Genomic DNA, 7,118 nt, shown 5'->3' on the forward strand with positions numbered 1-7,118 from the left:
TACACTTCCATCAGCTGTGACCAAGAGTGCCCACAGAACAAGCTGTCAAATTCTGGGATTTCTGCCAATACAATAGGTGAAAACGGAATCTCAGTCAGAATTAATTTGCATTTCTTTTATTATGAGTGAGGTTGAACATCTTTTATATGTTTAAGAGCCATTTGTGTCTCCTTTTCTGTGAGCTGTCTGATCCTATCTTTTGCTCATTCTTTCCTGGAGTTGTTGACTATTTTTTAAAAGCCAGCTTCTTACTAATTTTTCTCATCAACTTTCTTTTAAATTTTCTGTGTGTGGTGGGGGGGTAATAGGGTCTATTCATTTATTTACTTTCAGAGGAGGTACCGGGGATTGAACCCAGGACCTCATGCATGATAAGCATGCGCTCTACCAATTGAGCTATACCCTCCCCCCCATCAACTTTCTTATCAGTTTCAAGAACTCTTTACTTATCAAGGACACTAGCCCTTTGTAATTTTAGGAAAAATGACTATAAACATAAAGCTAATCAATAACTCTCATGCCCACAGGTGCTTTAATGATTTCCCATAAAATTCTTGTCAAGACGAGGCCTTTCATCCCCACCTCGACGCTCTCCCCCACCCCACCCCACCCCACCCCACCCCTCAGGTCACGCCAGGTTTCTGTCTGTTCCTTGTTCACTTGATTTTCTTCCTTGGGGCCTTTGTATTGGCTGTTTCCTCTTCCTGGAATGAGATTTTCACTTTGTCCTCTGGGTAAATTTCTGCTCACTTTCTCAAGACCTGCGGCACCTTCTCATAGAAAGAGCAAGTGGGGACATAGGAGAGTGACAATGTGAATCGGTGAGACTTCCTCCACATCAGAGTGAACAGAGGGGAGACCCAGGCTGGGTGAATTCCTGGGAAGCAGTGTGAGGCAGACGTGGGGGTCAGTGGATGACCCTGTGAGAGGCCCAGGGAATGACGTGGCTGAGTGAGGGAGCTTCTGCAGGGCAGGGTCTGTGGGGGAAGGGCCTGGGGGTGGCGAACCCTACTGGGGCGTGAGGCCTGGGCACATGCATTCAGTGGGCTGTGCTTTTAGAGGAGACTGAAGGAAAGAGTATGGAGACATGGGAGGTAAGAGAATGAACAGCAGAGACTCAGGGGGTTTGTAAAAAGAACGATTTCAACTAGAAACCTAGGTACCCTGTCCTAACAGTGCCCGCATTCCCAAGAACCTACAAAGGAGAAAAGGGGTGAGTGATAGCTCAGTCTTTGGCAAGGAAGTAACTAAGGAAAAATATTAAGAAAGACAGAAGGCCCCATTAGTGTGGGCTTAGAGCAGCCAGGGGTGGTGAGAGAGACGGGAAAGCCCAAGAAGAGACTCATGAAATGCTTTAACCCTAACCACGCAGGGGAAGTCACACCCGCTCCGCACCCAGCTTCACCACACTGAGAAAGGAGAGTTTCATGGCTTCTAAGTTGGCCTCCTGGACGTGCCGTGCTCCAGGGTGGACAAGTTGGGCGGTTGGTGGGTACCACTAGGCAAAGAAAGGAATCAGATGATAAAACCTGGGGTTTAGCCTTTGCAAGAGAAGCATCGCTCGCTAATCTGTTCAGTGCAGCGATCAGCCAGGAGCAGTCACAGCAGAAACTCAGAGGCGCCTTCTGGTTGGGGGGCTGCCCTGGAGCAGCCATTCAGCACAGCCCACTCTGAGCCTCCCCCATACACTCTTTCTCATGTATTCACTCTAGACATGTTCAGGGGGCACCTACTGTGTATTGGGCATTTTGCTAAGATATGTCATGGTGAGTAAAGCACCATCTGCCCCATCGCTGTGGTCTAGTGGGAGCGATGGGCACGTAGACAAGCCAGGGTCACGTGTGCTCGGATGGAAGTGAGCAGTGGGGCTTGCAGAGGTGCAGAAAGCCGGGTCAGGCCCCGATGTGGGGTGTTGGGAAGGCTTCCTGCTAAAAATGACTCTTCAGTGATAGGGGTCCCTCAGAGAATGACCAATCCGTGAGAAGCCCCTGCATGCACGTGTCCCTGGAGGGGATGGAAAGCTCTCCAACAGGACCGAAGGAGCCTTGAGTTAACGTGCTAGACTTCTAGGTAAAGGAGGAGACTAGGAAACCGAGAAGAGAGATGAACACTTTCTTCCTCCTGATTGTCCCAACCCAGACAGTCAAATCCCTGTACAGCTCTACCTTGGCAGTAAGGCCTCTGCAAATTCTGAGCCAAGAATAGAAGCCATGCCTAATAGAATCCATTCTCACGTTCTTGTTGCTGACTTTTGTATTAGCTCTTAGCTGAGGGTCAGCATCTTCTGCCACCATCTTCTGCACTGAACTCTCCCTCCTGCCTCTGCCTCCTTTAAGGATCTTAAATATTCCAAGCAGCCTCATTCAATATTTATACGGTCTGGACCCAGCTTTGATCTGCAGTGAGTGAGGACAGGAGATCATCAGAGCTTGGCCCTCAGCAGCTTTCTCTTGGCTGCTGTTCCCCAAGTGTGCCTCTTCCCCAGGAGTCCCTAGGAGCCCTGCAGGGTTAAGGCACGTCTCTTTGTTTGGAGTCTTTGCTTCCACTGGGTACAACTGGGCCAGTCCTCAGTTCCACCATGTTCTTATTTAAAGCCCAGAGATTCAGCCTTCATTTTTTTCCCTTCAATCTTTTTTGGGGAGAGAGGGGAGGGGGGAGGGAAGTAATTACATTTATTTATTTATTTATTTATTTAAATGGCCGTGTTGGGGCTTGAACCTAGGACCTCGTGCTTGCTAAGTACGAGCTAAAGCACTGAGCTATACCCTCCCCCACCTAGCTTTCGTTTTCATTGTAACCAGTTAGCAGAAGCAAGAAGTCAACAAACCCTCAACGGACAGCCCCTCCCAGGAGCACCAGCACATGCAGGAAAGTGGATACGGGTTGGAATTGCTCTTTTTCCCCTTGTAATTTAGAATTCCCGAGGCCAGACTGCCTGTTTCCTTTCATCAGAGGACTCAGTAAGATGGTGAGACCTGTGAGATTCATCCTGTCCCCGGCAAGCACGCGCCTCCGTCAGGATGCTAAACAGTCAAAGCACCTTTGGACTTTCCGCCGGGACCTTCAATGAGAAATAAAGTTCAGTTAGGACATCTGTACCGATTTGCCTCTAGCTCGGAGGGTCTGGGGTGATACTAGGAAATGGGATGGAGAGTAAAGCACCACCTGCCCCATCACCATGGTCCAGGGGGAGAGACGGACACACGTCCAAGCCAGGGTCATGTGTGCTCTGACCTCGTCTTGTCTTCTCGGCCTGGCTGCAGAAAGACTGCAGCTAGCTGGGCCGCACCCCGGCAGAGCCCTGCTAGGTCAGCTGGCTGTGGGGCGGCAGGAGCAACTGGGCTTCTAGAAGCACGGGAGGCTCTTTGCCACAGAAGGGCCTGTTTCTCCACCATCTTGGAGAAGTAATAAGGTAGCATCAGAAGTGTAGGTCAGAGCTGGTGAACACAGCAGAGCTGTATGTACTCTCGCCCTCTCTCCACCCCTCTCTCGTGCAGACAACACTGCTGATCAATCATAATTCTTGTTCCTTCTGAAAATATGTACCGTCCTGGGAGCCATAGCTGCTGACACAGATCCTTGAGCTGCGGAGAAAGTGAAGACTGGGGCATGATCTCCTTTCTTGGAAGGTTACGGTTTATAGTTAACAAGGTCTGAAAGGGCCCTTTGCTAACCCTTTTATGATTAGGAGTCCACGTGAATTCATTTCTTCCTATGGGGAGAAGAGCACTGAGCTGCTGGTTCATGGGGTGAATTGTGGCAGCGAGAGCCTGGGTGGGCCTCCTTTCCAGGGTAGAGGCCCTGACGTGGCAAATCTGGTATGGCCCCAGAGGACTTGAGCATGGCTGGCAGGGCGTATCATGCAGGGTACGGAGACAGCCCTAAGTATCCCCCACAAGCGGGGGCATGGAAGGAGCCGAGAGAAACAGGACCCGAGAGGAAGAGGGCTCCAGAACTGGCTGTGCGTGCTACCCACGGAACAGACGCCCAACGTAGGCATTAGGTGAGCTGTAGGAAAATGAAGCACCTTGAAGCCTGTATCCTTAGAACTCAGCTAAAACAGGGTGAGTTTGTCAAGCCCCTGCTCTCAAGGGCCCACAGCTTATCTGGGGGACAGAAAAGCAAACAAGCCATTAGGATGTGATGCCCTCAGTGGAAAGGGGTGTTAACTGATATGGAAATTCCTTGTACTGGAAACTGAAAACTATTTCATGAGATTGCTCCTATCTCTCTCTCTAGTCTCACTTTTGGGAAATGTATCAGTTACCTATTGCTATGTAACAAATTACCTCAAAACTTAATGGCTTAAAACAATAAATATTTATTATCTCACAAAGTTGCCATGGGCTAAGAATTTGGGAATGGCCTGGCTGGGTGGTTTCGGCTCAGAGTCTCTCGGAAGGTTGTAGTCAAAACATTGGTAGGGCTGCGGTCACTTAGAGATTTGGCTGGGCTGGGGCGGCCCACTTCCACGGTGGCTCACTCAGAGGACTGTCAAATGCTGGCCATTGGCAGGAGGCCTTAGTTCCTCACCATGTGGACCACTCCATAGGGCTACTTGAGTGTTCTCACAGCCTGGCAGCTGGCTTCCCCCAGAATAAAGGATCCTGGAGAAAAAGGAAGGAAGTAACCACATTCTGTTCATAAAAAGCAATTTACTAAGTTCAGCCCACAATCCAGAAGAGAGAATTAAGCTCCAACTCTGAAAGGGAGGAATAACAATTTTAATTTGTGGACTTATTTTAAAATGACTGAAGGCCATGAAGGAGGCTAGATTCCCTGCACTGCCTCCACTGTCCTGAGCCGCCACATGTGATGGGTTACTATGGATCCAGTGATAATAGCATGAGGAAGGCCCACTGGACAAGACTGGAATTGGGAATCAGACACAGTCGGGAAAGATTAGGGTCTAAACATAGGAGCACAGTTCACACTGTGTCACTCCTGGAATGGGGCTGTCCGGGAACCAGTCCGAGGGGGAAACAGGGAGCCGGGTGTTAGCACTGTTAGCCAAGGTCTGAGCAGTCTCTTTAAGCAGGATAATCAAGGAGGGGTAGGGTGGGACCAGAGAGAAGGCAGCTTTGGGAGGTCTAACCACAGGGCCTGAGACCCAGGCCCCAGGCTCCAAGCTGGATGGCCCAATGGGGTCCCTCAATGTGAGCTTAGAGACCCAGCCCAGCAGAGCCTCCCACAAAACTAAAAATGTTCAGCTTTAGTGAGAGTTGAACCAAAATTTTGCAATCCAAACATCTGAAGTATAGTCATTATAATTTCATGTGTAAATTTGTGTTTTTAAGAGTCAGTATGTTTTAAAATTTGGAACACATAATTAGGATGGGAGCATTGCAGAAGGGTCTCTAAAGCAGAATTGACTGATGGGCGTATCATGGACTGTTTACAGGGAGGGCCACCCCCCGCCCAGGGCTGTGCAGCTGGTGGGCAGCACAAAGAACCTGGCATAGGGGCTGGGTTGCGGCTGAAATCCAGCCTGTGTCCTGTCCACCAGGCCTGGCATCCGTAACACACTTTTGTTATTCCTAGGTTCTGCTAGCTGCTGGCTCCACTAGTGGGTTTTGGACCAGTTGAGAAATAGATGCATTTGGCCATTGGGGAGGCCAGGAAGGCTAGGACAGTGCCCTGGAGTACCCAGGGCAGATTCCTCCTGCTGGGAGCAGACCTGCCCAGTGTCCAATTTGAATCAAAAAAGAAAAGAAAAGAAAAAAAGAATGTTTGAACTCAGCCCTAACCAGGCAGCTAACCAGTCAGCAAGCATCAATATCAGACCTTAGGCAGGGCTGTGCACGCCCAGTCGAGGTCTCCCTACAGGCCCCTGCTTAGTGATTGACCCCCAGGTAGGGGTAGCATGGGGCTCCAGGGCAACTTAAGGAGGCAAGAGGCAGGGCCAGAGAGAAGCCAGGTGACAGGTAGCCTCCGCGGGGCTTGTCCTTATGCCGGAGGGGAGGCAGCCTGCTGGGAAAGTGCCTGTGGCCTGTCCCAGAAATTTGCAAGTTGGCTGCTGGTGGCAGAGTGTTAATGGCTCTCCAGCTGCTCCCCTTCCCAGCCCTGCAGACGGCCATGCTGGGAGCCGTCCCCTGAAACGCCTGTCCCTCAGAGGAGCCCCATTCCTGTGGGAGGGGCTGTCGGTTAGTCCAGAACAGAGTACAGATGAGGGATGGGAGGCCAGACCCCCGCGTCTAATAAAGCTTGAATCTGACAGTAAGAGGCTGTGCTGCGCAGATTCATTCCCCTCACTGGGATTTGGAGCCAGCAGTGGGGTGCGGAGGGGCCTGCAGACTAGGGTGTGCTGAAGGAAGTGACATATGCAAATGAGTCACGTGCCTGCCCCACGGGGACCTGACTGACAGCTTCATCCTGCAGCACCGCCTGCTCACAGGGCCTGTTCATAAAGAGGCCTGGAGTCGTCTCTTGTCTCTTGGCAACATTCCAGCTCGCTCAGGCATGACTTAGCACAGAAATTGGGTTTGACTTTCAAAATGCTCCTTGTGATGGTAACTCGGCAGCCAAGACAGGCTCCGTGCTGAATTATTGAAGGGCGCGGATGCTTGCCGGCCCCAGCCAGAGCCTGTCTTCTCTGTAGCTCCCTTGCCTGACGAGTAATTTTAAATATGCAGCAACGCAAGGTCCGGTGCTCCCCCGGCCCAGTGCTGAGCCGCATTCCAGTCATGCCTGAACAGCAGCCAAGACACCCAGGGCACTGGGCCTTGCCCCAGGGTCACGGGACGACAGATTTGAGCAAATGGAGATCTTAATGCTCTTCAAGCTATTGTTCTGAAGGAATCAAATTTTAACACATCTGAAACTAAAATCATTCATTAACCCCTACCAGCTTCTTCACCTGTTTCTCCTATTTTCATTGATGGTGCCACCATCCACCCAGCTGCCCAAGCCCATGCCTCGGCTCCACCCTGGACTCCCGTTGCCCCCTCACTCTGTGGCTTGGGGTCCGTCTCCAGGCTTTGTCTACGGAGCCTTTAAAATGTTTCTCAGATATATCCAGTCTTCCCTGTTCTCACCACTCCTGACTTGTTGGGCTGTTCTCATCTCTCCTCGGGGCTCCAACTAGTCCTTCCAGTCAAGCTCTCTTTCTCCAGTCCTTT

At 50.9% G+C, this 7,118-nt stretch overlaps 1 non-coding gene across 1 annotated transcript; it reads right to left on the minus strand.

The window, feature by feature from the left end:
- Positions 1–333: 333 nt before the first annotated feature.
- On the minus strand, positions 334–406 carry TRNAD-AUC. The gene has a single exon. It is a non-coding gene; the product is annotated as a tRNA-Asp (tRNA).
- Between the last annotated feature and the right edge of the window lie 6,712 nt (positions 407–7,118).

This window comes from Camelus ferus, chromosome 25 (assembly GCF_009834535.1).
Source record: "Camelus ferus isolate YT-003-E chromosome 25, BCGSAC_Cfer_1.0, whole genome shotgun sequence".
NCBI lineage: Eukaryota > Metazoa > Chordata > Mammalia > Artiodactyla > Camelidae > Camelus > Camelus ferus.